Source organism: Scleropages formosus, chromosome 1 (assembly GCF_900964775.1).
Source record: "Scleropages formosus chromosome 1, fSclFor1.1, whole genome shotgun sequence".
Classification (NCBI taxonomy): Eukaryota; Metazoa; Chordata; class Actinopteri; order Osteoglossiformes; family Osteoglossidae; genus Scleropages; species Scleropages formosus.
This window is the reverse complement of record NC_041806.1, coordinates 28,803,799-28,825,020: the sequence shown is the minus strand read 5'-3', so window position 1 is coordinate 28,825,020 and position 21,222 is coordinate 28,803,799.

Genomic DNA, 21,222 nt, shown 5'->3' with positions numbered 1-21,222 from the left:
CCATCACTGCCAGTGAAACAAGTCATCATTAGGATGAAAAATCAAAAGAAACCCATCAGAAAGATAGCAGAAACATTAGCTGTGATCAAATCAATTATTTGCTACATTATTAAAAGAAAGAATGCTCGGTGAACTTAAGGAATTAAGGAACACCAAAAGACCTGGGAGACCACAGATAACAACTGTACTGGATGACAGAACATTTTTTTTCCTGGTGAAGAAAAGCTCCTTCACAAAAGTTAGCCAGAACAACAGTACCCTCCAGGTATTGGTGTTGGGTGTTGGGTAAGCAGGCATATCTGTGTCAAAGTCAACAATCAAGAGAAGACTTCACCAGAGTAAATACAGAGGGTTTACCACAAGATGAAACCATTGGTAAGCCTCAAAAACAGGAAGATCAGATTAGAATTTGCCAAAAAACATCTAAAAATGTCAGTTCAGATCTGGAACACCATCCTATGGACAGATGAGGCACAGATCAACTTGTACCAGAATGATAGAAAGAGAAGTGTACAGAGAAGGGAAGGAACTGTTCATGATCCAAACCATACCATCTCACCCATGAATCATGGCAGAGATAGTTTTCTGGTGTGGGCATGTGTGGCTGCCAGTGGAACTGGTTCCCTTGTATTTATTGATGATGTAAGTGTTGACAAAAGCAACAGGATGAATTCCAAAGTGTATAGGCCTATATTATCTGCTCAGATTCAGCCAAATGCTTCAAAACTCATTAGGCATCTCTTCACAGTACAGATGGACAGTGATCCAAAGAACACTGCGAAAACAACCCAAGACTTTGACGCAAAGAAGTGGAATGTCGTGCAATGGAAATCACCTGACCTGAATCCAGCTGAACATGCATTTTACTTGCTGAAGGCGAATTGCTCCAAGCACAAGCAGGAACTGAAGACTGCTACAGTGAAGGCCTGGTACACCATCACCAGGGAAAAAACCCAGCATCTGGTGATGTCTAAGGGTTCCAGACTTCTGGCAGTCATTGACTGCAAAGGATTTGCAACCAAATATTAAAAATGACGATTTAATTTATCATTATGCTAGTTTGATCTTGGGGGATGTGGTGGTGCAGTGGGTTGGCCTGGGTTCTGCTTTCTGGTGGGTCTGGGGTTCGAGTCCTGCTTGAGGTGCCTTGCAACAGACTGGTGTCCTGTCCTGGGTGTGTTCCCTCTCCCTCCAGCCTTACACCCTGTGTTGCTGGGTTAGGCTCTGGCTCCCTGTGACCCCAAATGGGACAAGTGGTTCAGACAAGGTGTGTGTGTAGTTTGATCTCATCCACCCTGACCCATAATTAGGTGTGGCTAATAATCCGAGAGGTGAGCATGCTCCTTTGTGCCTCAGACTAGGGACTTCAAAATTATCCATGCAACCATTATCATTAGTACATGGTCTCAGTGCTTTGGAGCCAATCCCAAAAAAAATGAGGTGAGATGTGAGGTACATACTGGATGTGAAACCCTTCTGTCTCTGGGTGATCACACACAGACTCAATCACTCACAAATACACATAAAGGACAATTTAGAGTTACCAGTTCACCTGAAACACAGATATTTGGACTAGGGGAGGAAATTGAAGCACCCAGAGGAAACCCGAATAAATACAATTAAAATTATAAAAGTAGGAACTAGCTGAAATGTATGACCTAGTGAAAGCTTTGTCTTTCACACAGTGCAAAAAATTCAGAAAGAACAAGAGTAGAGAAATTGAGTGTCAAAATGCAAAAGTGTTATGCAATGAATAGTATTAAGCTAAAAGCATAGACATATTTGGCAATGACTCTTGTACACCCATTCTGGATCATTTGTTCTTAAAAATGTCCTTTTCATACCTGAATAGGAGTCTGACTTTTCTGCCCCTAAAGCTAGTCCCAATCATCACCACTCCAAGTCTTCAGATTTGTCCACCTCTCCAGTTAGGAAACTTGAGAAGTGAAGAACTAGTTGAATGCCTTGAAGACCCTCAAGGCCTGACCAAGAGGAATCGGGAGCATTCAAGGGTTGTTGCCTTGAGCCACTATTTGATCTGGGATCAAGATAAGACCTTGTCAAGTGTCAAATCTAAGTGCTATGAAATTACAAAGGTTTATCAGCTTTTTGGTTGTTTAAAGTGAATGATTTTAAACAACTGTTTAATGTGACTTTGTGAAGGCACTGAAAATGTTAAAGTATGCAAAATGCATTCACTGTACTTAAAATATTCTGAAAACTGTGAAACATACAGTACAAAGTGTTTCTCAAAAACAAAGTGTTTTAGACTGTAATGTTAAAAAATACTCACCCTGGTCAGGGAGTCCAGCCTTTATCCCAGAAATGACTAGTACAAGGCTGTTAGTGGTAAACACCATTGCCGGGTAGCCACACACACACACACACACACACACACACACACTATGGGCATCTAAGGGCATTCATTCCTCCTAAACACCATGTCTGTGCACTATTGGAGGGAACCAGCACACTGAGAAAGAACCTACACAAACAGAGAGAACATGAAAACTCCAGATAGACTGAGCTACTTTGAAACCTATGAACTGTATAAACAACTCAAAGGCAGCAGTATTACCTGCTGTGCTACTGTGCAGCGAAAGAAAAATATTTCATGGATAATAAGAACCCTGTATTTACTGCATTTCCACAGGGGTTTTACAACAGTAAAGTGCTCTCTGCAATAGAATGGATATTCTCTCCATATTTTTTTTTTTTTTTCATTTAAATGGAACATTATTGCATCTTTTTCATCTTAGGACAAGTTAGTGAGTAAGCTTATGCAGTCAAATAGCAGATTTTTCTAAGGATCTGTATAACTGAAGTCTTTTGGAATAAAAAGCAACATTCTCAAATTATTGTTTTTCTTTTTGTTTGTTTATTTTTTATAGAACAAAGTTTGTCTTGTTTTTTTAATGTTTTTAGCTTCCAGGAAAAAATTTTACACAGCTTCAATGCTACCATGTAACAAAAGAATAGTAGTATTTTAAAGAACTATATTCAGCTCAAGGGGGCGCAGTGGCGCAGTGGGTTGGACCAGGTCCTGCTCTCTGGTGGGTCTGGGGTTCAAGTCCTGCTTGGGGTGCCTTGTGGCAGACTGGTGTCCCGTCCTGGGTGTGTCCCCCCTCTGGCCTTACACCCTGAGTTGCCGGGTAGGCTCCGGTTCCCTGCGACCCTGTATGGGACAAGCGGTTCAGAAAGTGTGTGTGTGTGTGTGTATATATGTATATTCAGCTCTTTGGTAGATGGTTGGTTGTTTTAACAGAGAACATGGTTTCCATCTGTCCTGTTATTCTCATAGGTATATGGGCCGTCTGCCACAGTTGTTCTCATCTGCCGCCTTGCTTTATTTACATTCTTATTTAGGGACATGTTCAAAAAAATTAACCAACAGAAGTAACATAAAAAATGAATTATTAAATCCCTATATATTTATTCATTTTTGATTACCAATGAATATTTTTTAAAAATAATTTATTAATGAACATTTCTGGATCATTTCATAATTTTAGTGGGAATTTGGAACTGTGATTTTTCATAAATGCTAAAGGTCTTGCCTATGCATCTTAAAATCTCACAGCTTTCATAGTAGCACATGGATACCTAGCACACCTGATAACCACAGATGTATCAGTTATATCAATGTATCTATCAATATCTAACCAAGTAGCTATTGTAATGAAACCACCTTAATGAACTAACATCGTAATAGTTCAAATAGCATTAAAAAAACTAGAGACTTAGCCTGAACCATGCTGTATCCTTATAAATTTAGAGAAAAAAACTGAACAAGTTACATTTACATGTATACGTGGTCCCTGATTTGCGATGGTTTGACTTGCGATTTTTTTGACTTTACGATGGTGAGCTGTCAATAGAGAAAGTAGAAACTGTACTTTGAATTTTGAATTTTGATTTTTTTTCCCCGGGCAAGCAACTGGCACATTGATACTCTCTCGCGATGCTGGGCAGCAACAGCGATCTGCATCTCCCAGTCTGTCACGCAGAGGTGTGTATTAGGTGTATGAAATGTATTTTCAACTTAAGATATTTTCAACTTATGATGGATTTCAGAGAATGTAACCCCATCTTAAATCAGGAACTACTTGTATTCATTTAGTTGACGCTTTTGTCAAAAGCAACTTACAAAGTTAAGCTACCTACAATATGTCAGTTTGAAAGAAATGTCTGATTACGACCCAATACACTTCCTCTTCTGATTTTCCGGAAACTGTTGGTAACATTTTGAACAAATTATATGTGTACTTTATAGGAGGTCTTAGAAATTTCATAGCACATCTGACAGCAAGAACTACAACATCCAATAGAAAGTAAATGTAGCAGTTCGCTCAACCAGTACAGAAAAGCTACATTTTTCATTTTTTAACAATAAAGAGGTTTCAAAAGTCTATTATGTGGTGATCCAAAGGAAAATCCATAAGTGATACAGTGATATGTGATATTTAAGTGTTACAGCTGAGCTAAACTTTCAACCACATAGCTGCCCACAGCTGGAATAGTTTGCATCCCTGACTCTGTTCCATAAAGCAGCCACATCTTATGCTAAGATTAAATGTTGACACTGGTTTTCTGGAAGGGGGCTCCCATCGATCCACCTGGCAGATGGATCTTAATTAAAAAGGCTTAAGCATGGTAAGGCCTACGTCCTTTTGAAATTTCATGTTGAAATTAAGATTATGTTTGGCAATTTAAACAGCTCAGCTAACAGGTCAATCATATATTAAATATGGTGCAAATATTAATTTTATACTCATTTTCAGTAGAAGATTTTGTTCAAAGAAGAAAAAATTGCCAACAGACAAAGGGAAAATCTTGCTGCACTTTGTAAAAGATTGAGCAACACTTTCAAAGCTAAAAGATCATAATTTTCACAGAAATGAATGATAGGAAGGAGTATTATTACAACAAAGTACACTGGGATATCACCAAAAGCCCTGGGTGCCATCCCTAATGGAGGCTGGCACAACATGTAATGTTGCAGTTTTTGGCACTGTCATGAGAAGTTGGAAAACAAACATCCCTTTGGCTGAGAACAGCATGGTGACACTTTGCATGATTGTGATATTGTATATGAGATACACTGAGCCCTTCACACTATGCTGACAAAAGAAAGAAAACACTAGTTTGTCAAAGAATTTGTCAGCACTTAAAAAGAATCTATTTGCTGTTTTTTCTTTATTTCAGAAACACAATATACATGTTTTTTTTTTTTCACAGAAGGGTACAACTGTGTCTTGAAAAAGGGTTTTGAGGAAAGAATATAAATATAATTGTGCTAACACCTTGTTTTCTCTACTAATGTTTTTTTTTTCTTTTTTTTTTCTCTAACATGAAATAATACTCCATAATTAGCTTTACTTGAAACTTCACCTTTTTTTGGATAAAGCTTAATTTGGCAGGTGGTTTATAAATCCTAAATTAAGAATTGTAATTTACCTTTGAGTGAGGGGCTAGCTACAATAGTGCCTTAGACATCTGTGTAAGTAATCACGCACAAAAATCATCTGAAACTTATCAAAGTCATTTTAAATAGAATTGCATGCAAAACAAATACATTCCAAAAATGCCTTTTTTGTGTCTTTACAAATATTCACTTTATTGCATTAACCATAGCTGTATATTTTTCCATCAACAAGCGAAAAATTGGTCTGTGAAAAACAGGAAAACATACGGCCCCATAACTGTATTATTCAAAGTGAGAGCCAAACCTCAAAGCGGGAGGCACGAATTCATTATTAATTGATTTGTTGGCCGAGTTGGCCAACAGCTGCTCCCTCCCCATGTTTAATCATAAAAAACAAGATGGGCACAGGCCTGGGTAGAACCAGCCCCTGCAACAGAGCTGTGGATCAGAGCTCAACATATCTCTTCAATTACAGCTTGGATTTTCGAAGTATGAATTCAGTTAAACACATAAAAGAGCCAGAGTGTCTTTTACTGCAGAACACATGCATTTCATTTCTCTATGAGAGATGTAGTTTATGTTACTTAATTTAGCAGATGCTTTTCTCCAAAGTGATCTTCCAATGAACTTTGTGTAGTATTATCAGCCCACACCTTACTCACCCAAGGTGACTTACAATGATACACACACACTCTGAAACCACTTGTCCCAAGCACAGTTGCAGTGAGCCAGAACCACCCTGGCAACACAGGGGGGCAAGGGACACACCCAAGACAGGACACCAGTCCCTCACAAGGCACCCCCAGCAGGTCTTGAACCCCAGACCTACCAGAGAGCAGGCACAGGCCAAATCCACTGCACCACCACACCCCCTTTACTTACAACACACACACACACACACACACACACACACACACACACACACACACACACACACACACACACACACACACACACACACACAGCATCTGAACCACTTGTCCCATACAGGGTCACGGGGAACCGGAGCCCACCCAGCAACACAGGGCACAAGGCCGGAGGGGGAGGGGACACACCCAGGACAGGACGCCAGTCCATCGCAAGGCACCCCCAGCAGGACTCGAACCCCAGACCCACCAGAGAGCAGGACTGTGGTCCAACCCACTGCACCACCACACCCCCTTTACTTACAACACACTACTTTAAATTAGTCACTTATCCGCACACTAGTGAAACAGACTTTCTAGCTGTCACTCACACATATATACATACTCTGGGTGATTTTAGAGTCACCAAGCCACCTGAACAGCATGTCCTTGAACTGTGGGAGGAACCAGGAGCACCCGGAGGAAACCCACACAGACACAGGGAGAACATGCAAACTCCACACAGACTGAGCTGGCATAGAACCCATATCCTTTTGCACAACCCAGGAAAACAGTGGTACTCACTGTGGCACTGTTAGTTACTGTAAAATCATTTAGGTGATGTCATTGTCAGATTACCACAGGTTTGTTTGTGCTCAGTGGATCTCACTGGTACCCCGCAGTAGTTTGGATGCTTCGGGTGGAATAGTCACATCTATGTATGTACTTTCTCTTTCTTTCTGTTTTTGGGAACACAAGCCTGGGGCCATTTCACAAATGCCAGGAAGCAGGTTTTGTTCTACTGCAAGAGCATGGCACAGATCCAACAAATAAAAAGCATGGAAGAGAACTGGTGAGCAAGCTTGACATCTCATTCTGAGTGCAGGAAAGGACAGGAGCAATACTTTAATAATTTCATGTAGATTGGGGAATGGATAGAACAGCATCGATCAATGAGCCTTGTATACAGCTTTGTGTTTTAATAGCCATATTCTCTTTGAGTTATTTTGCACATCACACTGTCTCTTTCTGTCTGCACATGAACTGCAGACAGAAGAGAAGTGGACAGAGTCAGAGACAGCTTCATTGCAAGACACAGAATCTATATTACACACACACACACACACACACACACACACACACACACACACACACACACACACACACACACACAGTGTGGGGTTGCAGTGAACTGGAGCCTAACCCAGCAACACATGGTGCAAGGCTAGAGGTGGGGGAATACACCCAGGACAGGATGCCAGTCCATTGCAGGGCACCCCAAGCAGGACTCAAACCCCAGACCCACCAGAGAGCAGGACCTGGTCAAAGCCAGCGCACCACCACTGCCCCAGTGCAGAACCTAGTTATGCAGATATCACACACCACACCACCATCAGGACAGGACAAGTATAAAATGTCACAAGTTACAAAAAATGTTCAGGACATTTTATGATGACCTTCATAAGAAATAGTGGGTGTTGAAAAAAAAAAGAGCTCTCCAGTTTTACTTGAGTTCCATCCTGTTACATTTGCTTCTTAAATTAATCATTAAGAAAGCTTCTCACAAGGCTCATTGCCCTTCCCTGTTCTACTCTAGAATGTTATTCTTATTAACATTAAAAAGGGTAGACTTATCATAGCACGTTGCTCCCTCTCCTCTTGTATGTCATTTAAAGTATAATTGAAGAGGATGTGTGCATTGCTGCCCCCAATGACTGCTGAATATATTATAGGAAAATTATGGAACATTAAAAACTTGCTGCAGTTTAATAAACCATTAGTATACTACAGCTAAAGGGGAATCTTTCAAAAACAATAAACTGGAATTGCAAACGGGACTAAACCCCTCAGAACAATTTTTTCCTACTTACAGCAAAGAAAATGCAAAATAAATAAATTAGAATGAGTCAGGTTATAAAAAGCTGGCAACAAGTAATTGCTTTAATTTACATTCAGTGCAAATGCTGGCTGTTGAAAGGAAATTTCTTTCATTTTTCAGAAGAGCTGCATTAAGGTGTAATGGAAAACTAATAGCAGAGTATATGGACTGGGGTTGCAATGTCAGAAGCTATCTTTTTACATATGGTTTTAAAACAAAAAAGGACCCATAACTGAAAACTGAAAAAAACCCATAACTGCAATTCTGTTCTAAAAAGAACATTATGATGAGGAAAATAATACTGCAGAAAAGTAATGAACACATAGAAAATTTGAGAAATGTGCTGTAAAAACAAACACTATACGCAGCCCCTGATCTAGGCAATGATTATATCACACTTGGACTGCTGCAGCTACCTCCTGTCTGGTTTTCCAGTTTCTGGCATTAAGCCTCTCCAGCTGATCCAGAATTCTGCAGCACATTTTGCATTTGACTTGCCATACCATTTCTTTGTTTCTTCCCTCCTTGAGTGTCTCCACTGATTTCCTATAGTTGCTTGTATCAAGTTGCACACTTTGGTCACCACCTACAAGATGGTAAAAATACCAGAACTCCAATACCTACAGGAAATGATTACTTTCTATACCCCAGTAGAGCTCTGTGCATATCCACCTACTCACTCACAAAAAGTCCAAATTCAAAGGTCCATTGGTTGTTGCTCTGATATGGTGAACTGTGCTCCCTCTCACCCTTAGAACTGTTGAATTCCTTTCAACATTTAAGAATTCTCTCGAAAAACATCTTTTTCAGACCAACTGATTTCCTGATCTCCTAACAGAAACATTAATTTGCATAAATGTGCATTACACTATCTGTCATAATTATCTTCATACTTCCTCTCTAACTTTATTCTACAGGCAGTTTCTCGTGTTACGTGTGCTGGCAAAATGGTGGTATGAGACTGGCAAACTGTTTCAGTAATCATGTGTCCGTTCATAAAGCTCTTTGTTTCTTATGAAATGCATTTTTGTTCACCCTGAATAGTGCTTTGCTTTGGAGAAAAGTGTCTGCTAAATGCATAAATGTAAATAAATGTTAATGTCAAGGAATGAGCAAATCAGAGTCTATTAATCTGCTTATTATACAGGGAATATGCATAACAATAGCATGACAATTGAAGAAATAAGAAAATATATTTTTAGCTGAATATGAGAAAGGCTGGTTTGGTAATTTTTACCGAGAGGCAGTGCAAGCATTAAATAAAAGGAATTCTGGATAAATCCCTTAATTATCCAGACAAGTACTCAGTTATACTGAGCAAGGTTTTAATCTTGACTTACATTTGTGATTTTCCCACTTGTACACAAGAAAGAAAAACACAATAGTAGCAGTAAGTCTAGTAAAGTGCATGATGTTGATAGAATAACTAATTGTGCATGTGGGACTTCAAAATTATCTGAATTAAAATTATCTGAATTTGTACTAGCATCCTATACAAGTTGTGTACTTCCTAGGTTTACACCCAGTGATGGAGTTCGGACCGTAACAAGTCCAGAAAAAGTGCTTAATGAAAACTGATGGATGAATATTTGATTTTCTCTCCTGTTCAACTGCCTAATACACAACCTCAGTACCTTCAGTAAATGCCCACCAAAGTAAATAGGCCAATAATGCATAATGCAGATATATTTTGGGGTTACCTGGTAAAATGTAGTTTCTCTCTTTATCTGTGATGTTTGCTATAAGACAGAAATGCAAACCTATTGAAATCACACACACACACACACACACATACACACTGGCTGAAACTGCTAGTCCTGAATGTCACTAAATCATCCTTATGTTTGCATTTATTCATTTAGTAGTTGCTTTTTCCAAAGTGACTTACAACTCCATTCATTAATTTTCTTGGCTGCTTAGTCCTTCTAGGGTCGTGGTGGCAATAGGGAGAGTAGAGAAGCCCAGACATCCCTGCCCCTCGCAACTTCCTCCAGCTCAACCTGGGGGAGCCCCAGCCACTCCCAAACCAACTCAGAGATATAATCTCTCCAGTGGGTCCTAGGCCGACCTTGGGGTCTCGGCCCCAGTTAGCCATGCCCAGTATACCTCCAAAGGGAGGCGCCCAGGAGGCATCCTTACCAGATCCCCGAACCACCTCAACTGGCTCCTCTCTATGTTGAGGAGTAGCAGTTCCACTCTGAGCTCCTCCCGGATGGCTGAACTCCTCACCCTGTCATGGAGAGTGAGTCCCACCACCCTGCGAAGAAAACTCATTTCAGAGGATTTTATCTGTGATCTTATTCTTTTGGTCACTACCCAGAGATCATGACTATAGGTGAGGGTAGGAACGTAGACCAACCGGTAAATAAAGAGTTTTGCCTTATGGCTCCGCTCTCCCTTCACTACTACAGTTCAGTACAGCAAACACATTATTGCTGCTTCTGGTCCCAGTCTACAGCCGATCTCATGCTCACTTCTCCCCGTACTCGTGCATAAGATCCCAAGATACTTAAACTCCTCCACCTGGGGCAAATTCTCTCCCCTTACCTGAAGGGGGTATGCTATCCTTTTCCATGAAAGAACCATAGACTCAGACTTGGAGGTGCTGATCCTCATACCAGCTGCTTCACACTCGGCTGCAAACCGTTCCAGTGTGTGCTGGAGGCATCCATGTGACAGTGGCAAAAGGGCAACATCATCCGCAAAAAGCAGAGATATCACCAGGAAGTTGAAAATTGGCCATTAATAGTTCAAATAAATGTTAATCTTTTTATAATGCTCTAGTAAAAAAATAAATAAATAAATTAAACAAGTGAAATCTTAATAGTATAATACATTTTTGTCCCAATAACATCCTATAGTGAATGTAAATATTCAGCAATTTCTTACAACTGCTCAATCCCATCATGATACAATTTTACTGTGACAAATTTCATTACATTTTGCTGATGCTTTTTTCCAATGTGACTTATAATGTTAATCTTGTGAATATTACTTTACCTATTTCTACAACCAAGTAATTTTACTGGAGTAATTTAGGGAAAGTACCTTGCTTAAGGGTACTACAGCAGGAGGTGGGATTCCAACTTGCAACCTTTGGGTTTAAAGGCAACAGTTCAAACCATTATGCTCCCAGCTGTAACTTGTATTACATTTGTACATTAATTTCTCAGAAAGTAATTTCTATGCATTTTTACAAATACAGATCACATTCGGTGCTTGAAATACATCATTAGAAATGTAATACTTGTCTACTTCTGCTCGCTTGGTGGTCCCACACACGAAAGGTAAAGCACGGAGGTTCTCGGTTTTGGCTCCGTTGTGGTGGAACGACCTTCCCCTCTCATTCAGAACTGCGGAAACTCTGTCTACATTCAAGGAACGTCTGAAAACTCACCTTTTCTGGACCCATTTCGCCTAAGATTTCTCCAGCTCATGTACGGTGTAAATGTTCATGCACCATAACTTCATGAGCATGACCAGATAAAGCCTTTATTCAACCACTACTCCAGCATTGTTTTTGTTTGCTTGTGTATCTTATAATATTATTAAAAAATAAAAAAAAAAAAAAAATTGGTAGGAGGGTATCAGGATTTGTCTATCCTGTGTTTTATACACCTGCTTGAACGATGAACCTCAGTGCAGCAAGTGGTAGGCAACAAACAAAGTTTACTTGAGTCACATGTCTGCAGCTGTGTCTCTTTGTCTTAATGTACTGCATAAATTGTATTTTTGCTGAGATGCACGTCGCTTTGGACAAAAGTGTCTGCTAAATGAATAAATGTAAATGTAAATGTAATATCAGGATGAGCTAAGCGTAACTGCTTCCTGATAACTCAGGCTACGAAAGTACTCAAAGTATTTCAATGAACATTCTTGATGTACTTAATAAATTCTTCCTGTGTTCATATTCAAAAATCCTAAAAATTATTGCAATCCTTGAAAGCACTGCAATACAATGTACAGAAATTTAATTAAAGCAAAAATTAATTCAGTGACATCAATTCAAAAAAAGTAAACTGAGAACATACCTTCTTTAAGGTAAACTCCTTCATTCAACTGTAGTCACATGCATTTTGAGAACATGACCATAATCATGATCAGAAAAATTATACTTCATGCTGAATCTGAGGTGGAAAACATTGGATTTCCAGGCAGTGACAGAAAGATCAATATCACGGGTGGTGATGAACAAATAGAACAGGTATCGATCACTGTGCATTGTTACCTGCCACATGGAAACTGAGCCTGGGGTTGCTAAGGAAGTTGGTCCTAGTATGTATAACACTGCATAGAACTCACTGGAACTAGTTACAGTGGACCTGCAGTTGAACAAAAGTGATCATGTGGCCACTGGACCTTCTGACCCTATTACATTTCCTAAAAGAAATGTGTTCACTCATTCACATGTATTTAACTGAAGAAGAAAATTCTAAAGCTCTTTCTTCAGTTGTTAGTATTTGTTGCTTTTTTCGAAAGAATATGAAATGTCAGCTTTTTCATTTCCTTGTAAAGAAGTTTACATTTTAGTGAAGCAATTCAGTATCTTCCTGATTGGTCCATCAATCAACAGCAAGACTTGGAACATTTTTTATATATATATATATATATATATATATATAGGGGGTGCGGTGGTGCAGTGGGTTGGACCACAGTCCTGCTCTCCGGGGGGTCTGGGGTTCGAGTCCCGCTGGGGGTGCCTTGCGTCGGACTGGCGTCCCATCCTGGGTGTGTCCCCTCCCCCCTCTGGCCTTGCGCCCTGTGTTACCGGGTAGGCTCCGGTTCCCTGCGACCCCATATGGGACAAGCGGCTCTGAAAATGTGTGTGTGTGTGTGTATTTACTACTACTATAGTACTAGAAAAAATGCAGTACATAACATCAGTTCCCCCAGTGGCTACATTTATTTATTTAGCAGACACTTCTCTCCAAAGTGAGTTCCAATGAACTCTATGAAGTGTTATCAGCCCACACACCTTATTCACCAAAGTGACTTACACTGCTAGATACATTTCTTACAATGGGTCACTCATCCATACACCAGTGGAACACACACACTCTCTGTCATTCACTCACACACTATGGGTGAACCTGAACAACATGTCTTTGGACTGTGGAAGGAAACCAGAGCACCCAGAGGAAACCCACACAGACATGGGGAGAACATGCAGACTCCACACAGACTGAGCAAGAATCAAACCCACATCCTCTCGCAGCATCCAGGCACTGTGAGACAACAGCACTACTCACCGTGCCACCATGCTGCCCATCATCTACATACATGTCTGCATCTTCTTGTTATACTTGTATGGGTTTCCTTAAGGTACTCTGGCTTCCCCCACAGACCCAAGATGTGCTTTGCGGAGGCTGCTGACTCTAAATCGCCCATAGTGTGCAAATGCTGTGTGATTGTGTGTCTGGAACTAAACTCCAATGGAGAGGCACCCCATGCAGCAAGTATCCTGCCTACCATAGTGCCTTATGCTACCAAGATAGGATCCAGACCCCTGCATCCCTGATTAGGAAAAATTGCTATAAAAGTGAAAAAGTGAGTGAAAAGTAGAGGTTTCCCTTGTGTAAGGAATGCCCATTTCCTGAGAATTCTGATTTATGATTACATGTAATTTCCATCCATCGATCCATCCATCCATCTTCCTCCGCTTTATCCGGGGCCGGGTCGCGGGGGCAGCAGTCCGAGCAGAGTCCTCCAGACTTCCCTCTCCCCGCACACCTCCTCCAGTTCCTCTGGGGGAACCCCAAGGCATTCCCAGGCCAGCCGGGAGACATAGTCTCTCCAACGTGTCCTGGGTCTGCCCCGAGGCCTCCTCCCAGTGGGACAAGCCCGGAACACCTCCCCAGGGAGGCGTCCAGGAGGCATCCGGAACAGATGCCCGAGCCACCTCAACTGGCTCCTCTCGATGCGGAGGAGCAGCGGCTCTACTCCGAGCTCCTCCCGGGTGACCGAGCTCCTCACTCTATCCCTAAGGGTGCGCCCAGCCACTCTGCGGAGGAAACTCATTTCTGCCGCTTGTATCCGCGATCTCATTCTTTCGGTCATGATCCAGAGTTCATGACCATAGGTGAGGGTAGGAACGTAGATCGACCGGTAAATTGAGAGCTTCGCCTTACGACTCAGCTCCTTCTTCACCACAACAGACTGGTACAATGACCGCATCGATCCGTCTGTCAACCTGCCGCTCTATTTTTCCCTCACTCGTGAACAAGACCCCGAGATACTTAAACTCCTCCACTTGAGGGAGCAACTCCCCCCTAACCCGGAGGGGGCAATCCACCTTTTTCCGACTGAGAACCATGGCCTCGGATTTGGAGGTGCTGATTCTCATCCCCGCCGCTTCGCACTCGGCTGCAAACCCCCCCAGTGCACGCTGCAAGTCTTGACTTGATGAAGCCAACAGGACCACATCGTCCGCAAAAAGCAGAGACGAGATCTCGCGGCCACCAAAACAGACACCCTCCGTTCCCTGACTCCGCCTAGAAATTCTGTCCATAAAGATAATGAACAGAATCGGTGACAAAGGGCAGCCCTGGCGGAGTCCAACATGCACCGGGAACAGGTCTGACTTACTGCCGGCAATGCGAACCAAGCTCCTGCTCCGGTCATACAGGGAACGAACAGCCCGTAGCAACGAGCCCCGAACCCCATAATCCCGAAGTACCCCCCACAGGATGCCACGAGGGACACGGTCGAATGCCTTCTCCAGGTCCACAAAACACATATGGACTGGTTGGGCAAACTCCCACGAACCCTCCAGCACCCTAGTGAGGGTATAGAGCTGGTCCAGTGTTCCACGGCCAGGGCGAAAACCGCATTGCTCCTCCTGAATCCGAGGTTCGACTATCGGTCGGATTCTCCTTTCCAGTACCCTGGCATAGACTTTCCCAGGGAGGCAAAGGAGTGTGATCCCCCTGTAGTTGGAACACAATCTCCGGTCCCCCTTCTTAAAAAGAGGGACCACCACCCCGGTCTGCCAGTCCAGAGGCACCGTTCCCAAACTCCACGCGATGCTGCAGAGGCGTGTCAGCCAAGACAGCCCCACAACATCCAGAGACTTGAGAAACTCGGGGCGGATCTCATCCACCCCCGGAGCCTTGCCACCGAGGAGTTTTTTGACTACCTCAGCAACTTCAGCCAGGGTAATGGACGAGTCCCCTCCAAGTCCACAGCCTCAGCTTCCTCTACGGAAGGCGTGTCAGAGGGATTAAGGAGATCCTCAAAGTACTCCTTCCACCGCCCGAGAACATCCTCAGCTGAGGTCAGCAGCGCACCACTTCCACTGTAAACAGTGTTCGTGGAACACCGCTTCCCCCCTCTGAGTCGCCGGACGGTTTGCCAGAATCTCTTTGAGGCCGACCGAAAGTCTTCCTCCATGGCCTCACCGAACTCCTCCCAAGCCCGAGTTTTTGCCGTGGCGACTGCCAGAGCCACGCTCCGTTTGGCCCGTCGGTACCTGTCAGCTGCTTCAGGAGTCCCATGAGCCAGCCAGGCCCGATAGAACTCCTTCTTCAGCTTGACGGCATCCCTTACTTCCGGTGTCCACCACCGTGTTCGGGGATTGCCGCTGCGACAGGCACCGGAGACCTTATGGCCGCAGCTCCGAACCGCCGCCCCGACAATGGAGGCGCGGAACATAGTCCATTCAGACTCAATGTCCCCCACCTCCCTCAGGACCTGGTTGAAGCTCTGTCGGAGGTGGGAGTTGAAGACCTCTCTGACAGGGGCCTCCGCCAAACGTTCCCAACAGACCCTCACTATGCGTTTGGGCCTGCCAGGTCTGTCCAGCTTTTTCCCCCGCCATCGAATCCAACTCACCACCAGGTGGTGATCAGTTGACAGCTCAGCCCCTCTCTTCACCCGAGTGTCCAAGACATATGGCCGAAGGTCAGAAGAAACGACTACAAAGTCGATCATCGACCTCCGACCTAGGGTGTCCTGGTGCCAAGTGCACCGATGGACACCCTTATGCATGAACATGGTGTTCGTTATGGATAAACCGCGACTAGCACAGAAATCCAATAACAACTCACCGCTCGGGTTCAGATCAGGGAGGCCGTTCCTCCCAATCACGCCCCTCCAAGTATCACTGTCGCTGCCCACGTGGGCGTTAAAGTCCCCCAGTAGAACGACAGAGTCCCCAGTGGGAGCGCTTTCCAGCACGCCCCCCAGGGACTCTAAAAAGGCCGGGTACTCTACACTGCCGCTAGGCGCATAAGCACAAACGACAGTGAGAGACCGTTCCCTGACCCGAAGGCGTAGGGAGACGACCCTCTCATTCACCGGGGTAGACTCCAACACATGGCGGCTGAACTGGGGGGCTATTAATAAGCCCACACCAGCCCGCCGCCTCTCACCTTGGGCAACGCCAGAATAGTGGAGAGTCCACCCCCGATTGAGGAGAGTGGTTCCAGAACCCAAGCTGTGAGTGGAAGTGAGCCCGACTATATCTAGACGGTATCTCTCAACTTCCCGCACCAGCTCAGGCTCCTTCCCCGCCAGTAAGGTGACATTCCAAGTCCCAAAAACCAGAGTTGGCGCCCGAGGTTTGGGTCGGCCGGGCACTCGGCCCCGACCACCGCCCAAATCACAATGCACCGGCCCCTTACGGTTTCTCCGGCAGGTGGTGAGCCCACCGAAGAGTGGCTCCACGTCATGGCTTCGGGCTGAGCCTGGCCAGGCCCCGTGGGCATAGACCTGGCCACCAGGCGCTCGCATGCGAGCCCCCCCCCAGGCCTGGCTCCAGGGTGGGGCCCCGGTGACCCCATACCGGGCGGGGTAAACGAAAGCCTTGATTTTTCCTTCATAAGGGGTTTTTGAACCGCGCTTTGTCTCGTCTGTCATCCAGGACCTGTCTTCCATGGGAGACCCTACCAGGGGCATATAGCCCCAGACAACATAGCTCCTGGACTCATTCAGGCACTCAAACCCCTCCACCACGGTAAGGTGGTGGTTCACGGAGGAGTACATGTAATTTGTACTTTAAAATTTTATCACTGAGCCATAAACTGGTGTGGCGCAGCAGGTTTGGCTTGGTCCTGCTCTGTGTTGGGTCTGGGGTTTGAGTCCTGATTAGGGTGCTTTGAAATTACCTGGCGTCCCATCCTTGGTATGTCCTCTCCCCCCTCCAGCCTTATGTGCTGTGTTCGCGGGTTAGGCTTTTGCTCGCTGTGACCCTGCTCAGGACAAGTGGCTTTAGTGTGTGTGTGTGTGTGTGTGTGTGTGTGAGAGAGAGTAAACTGGCAAAAATGAGAAATGTATTATGAAAACATACATTTCAATTGAAAACAGTTGGTGCATATATCACAGGAGATGCACCTTTCTCTGGATCTTACAAATGATAAATAAACTTGCAGATGATCACTTCTTGATTTCCTATCACATCTACAAGGAGGTTATTCATGTTATGTGAGATGGTGAAAACAATGGTACTGGACAAACTGACTGCTTCAAGAACTGTATGCCTCCATACATATAATTCAATTATGAACAATACTTTTCTTTGCTGTGAGATGTAGGTAACTTTGGAGGAAAGAATCTACTCACTTAAATGTGTCAGGTGCAGAAAAAGCTTACATCTATGAAAACTTGCAATGATAAAATGCATAGAATTGAAAGACAATACATTTAAGAATGAAAGTGATTTCTTTAATATTTATTAATTTAGGAGATGCTTCTCCCCAAATCAATTGCCTACAATGACTTTTTTTTATTATTACTGTTGCAACAACAACAGCACTGGATCACTGTGTCATGGCAGCAATAGAGAGTAATATTCCAAACATCTGTGAAGAAGAAAAGATCCTCCAAATACAGAGAGAAATAAAACCATAGAACACATTGACAAATAATTATTATGATTTTTAAAATGTTAAAAATAAGAAAATTAAACTAACAGAGGATATCAATGGAACTATGAACAGACTGCTTTTCCATTTAGTATAATATTTTGAGATATTTAAATATTCCAACCTATAATTAGTTTTAATTGGAAACTCAGTTTTACATTACAACTAGATCATGTGACCCAGTGAAAGCGAAAACAGAGAAAAAGAAAAAAAGATGACACAAAAAGAAAGACAAACAGACAAAGAAAAGTAGGGATGGAGATGTAAAAACACAAGAACCAAAGGTACCCTATAACAGAAACAGCAACACTCCCCAACATGGTAAAACAAAGTAAAGTCTAGAGAAAACAAGAACCCTGTAAGAAACATAAAATTGTATAACAACAGAAAGAAAAGAAGTTGAGCTACAGTCTTTGTATTTTAGATCAACCAGGGAAACAGGGGCAGATGCCTGCCAATCAAACAGGCAGGTCTGTCCTTCATGGAGATGTATTAATCAGATTGGAAAAGTAAAACCATGACTGATTTTGCATTATTTGAACACTCTGACAACTTAATCAAAATCACATTTTCTGCAGATGATTTTGGCGGTCTGACTGGTCGGAGTAAAGTCATAGACGATAAGCTTTAACGATGATTTCCTGTTTCCTTGCTGCAGCTTTCTTGATTTCTTCTTTCTCAGAAATATCTACAAAGTGGACCAGAATGGTTCCTGAACAGTTGTTCACGTCAGGAGCATGGCAAGAGAGCTGGCAGACAAAATTACACTCAATAAGGTGCGAATCAGCTGGCAGTTCCACACAGAAATACAGTTTGTCCTGCAAAAAGTTTGATTCCACCACCTCCTTGAATTCAGAGATCCTGTATTTTGCCTGGACGAAGCAGGTTTCAATGCTGTTCATGTGATCAGTTACTGTAGATTAGTGAGTTTCCTTTCTAAAAATGCAAAATATGTGAAGAATTTCTTTAATTTAGCATTGATATTGGCATTGACAGTGCAGCTGAGTTTTCAAGATGCTTATCTTACCTTCTATGCTGTAACTCAGGTGGTTCACTTGACCAGATGATATCTCTTTCATCCATGCCACCAAATCTATCCTTGATGGTGAATTGCTATAGCTGGGAAACCAAAGCCCCAATCCCTTCTTCTCCATCAGTTACTGCCAATGCATCCATAGCAACCTTCCTGTGCAGTTTTGGCTAGTAATTCAGCCTTAGTCCTTTACTGTTTAATCCTCAGATTTAATCTTTAGAGACCTTAGAACAATACATGTTCAAATCTTTGACTCAACAGCCTAAAGTCACCAAAGAGACAAAATTTTATGTGCCATCTTGAAAATCTCATCTGTACAATGATTATTATCTAACATTTAGCTGTAAAGTGCACTGATGGACACCCTTATGCATGAACATGGTGTTCGTTATGGATAAACCGTGACTAGCACAGAAATCCAATAACAACTCACCGCTCGGGTTCAGATCAGGGAGGCCGTTCCTCCCAATCACGCCCCTCCAGGTGTCACTGTCGCTGCCCACGTGGGCGTTAAAGTCCCCCAGTAGAACGACAGAGTCCCCAGTGGGAGCGCTTTCCAGCACGCCCCCCAGGGACTCTAAAAAGGCCGGGTATTCTGCACTGCCACTAGGCGCATAAGCACAAACGACAGTGAGAGACCGTTCCCTGACCCGAAGGCGCAGGGAGACGACCCTCTCATTCACCGGGGTAGACTCCAACACATGGCGGCTATTAATAAGCCCACACCAGCCCGCCGCCTCTCACCCTGGGCAACGCCAGAATAGTGGAGAGTCCACCCCTGGTCGAGAAGAGTGGTTCCAGAACCCAAGCTGTGAGTGGAAGTGAGCTCGACTATATCTAGACGGTATCTCTCAACCTCCTGCACCAGCTCAGGCTCCTTCCCCGCCAGTGAAGTGACATTCCAAGTCCCAAAAGCCAGAGTTGGCGCCCGAGGTTTGGGTCGGCCGGGCACTCGGCCCCGACCACCGCCCAAATCACAACGCACCGGCCCCTTACGGCCTCTCCGGCAGGTGGTGAGCCCACCGAAGTATTTTCCAATTTAAATTAATGGAAATGAAATATCCTTTTTGGACAGCTGACTTTGCAATCAGATCTTCAGGAAAGAATTGCTCTCATTAAAGAAGGGATGCCTGTAGTATTTGTAGCATTTGTTATGTTGAGTGTAGAAGATTAGGAGAGCAGACTCAAATGCTGATGCTTAAGTCACTTTATTTGTATCACACAAGGGTTGCACCCAGAGAACAGTAGAACAGAGAGCCTCAGAAGATGGGTTAGGAGAACATCTCTCAGTTGGAGGTTCCGCGGCCAAGTGCATCAGAGCGAGTGCCTTTATACTGAGCCCCAGGGGCTGACATTGGGGGCGGGGTCACGGTAGTGGTCATGTGATTGTCCGGCAGGCAGTTGTTAGGTGCAGTCATTGAGCGCACGGTCATCGAGCACACGGTCGTCAAGTACGTGGTCATCAGGCATGCATTCGTCGGAGACAGGAACGCCAGTGACACCATTAATTATGGCAAGAGTGATATTATCCATCGGAATGTCATGAGGCTGGGCTGCACAAAGCGACGGACTCAAGTGTGTTCTCATGCCCAGCAGCAGTTGCAGTTTCTAGGTGACTGGGGATACTCGGCAGATTACCTTGAATGGCCCTATGTACTAGGGGCTGAGCTTCCTGGAGGGCAGCCGCAACCGGAAGTACTTTGTGGACAGCCAGACGTGCTGCCCGAGTACAAAAGACAAACTCCGCCGGTGTAGGTCAGCCTGGCACTTGCACTGAGCTGTGCTGGTCTCTAGATGGTTTCAGACCAACCACCACGTATGGCCACTCTCCTAGTGCCAGTCCTCCACTGCGGGCACCTGGCTGGGTGTGGTATCCCACGGGAACAATGTAGGTTGGTACCCCAATATGCACTGAAATGGCGACAACCTGGTGGAGGTGTGGGTCAAAGCATTGTGGGCGTATTCCGCCCAAGGCAAGAACTTGGCCCATCGATGCTGCTTTTTTACACAATATCACCTTAAATAGCAAGAGATGTCCTGTTGGAGGTGTTCAGCCTGACCATTAGCCTGTGGATGTTACCCCGAGGTGAAACTTACCTGGACCTTGTGTCAGTCCCAGAAAGCCCACCAGAGCCTTGAAGTGAACTGGGGCCCTTGATCCAAGACAATATCCTCTGGCA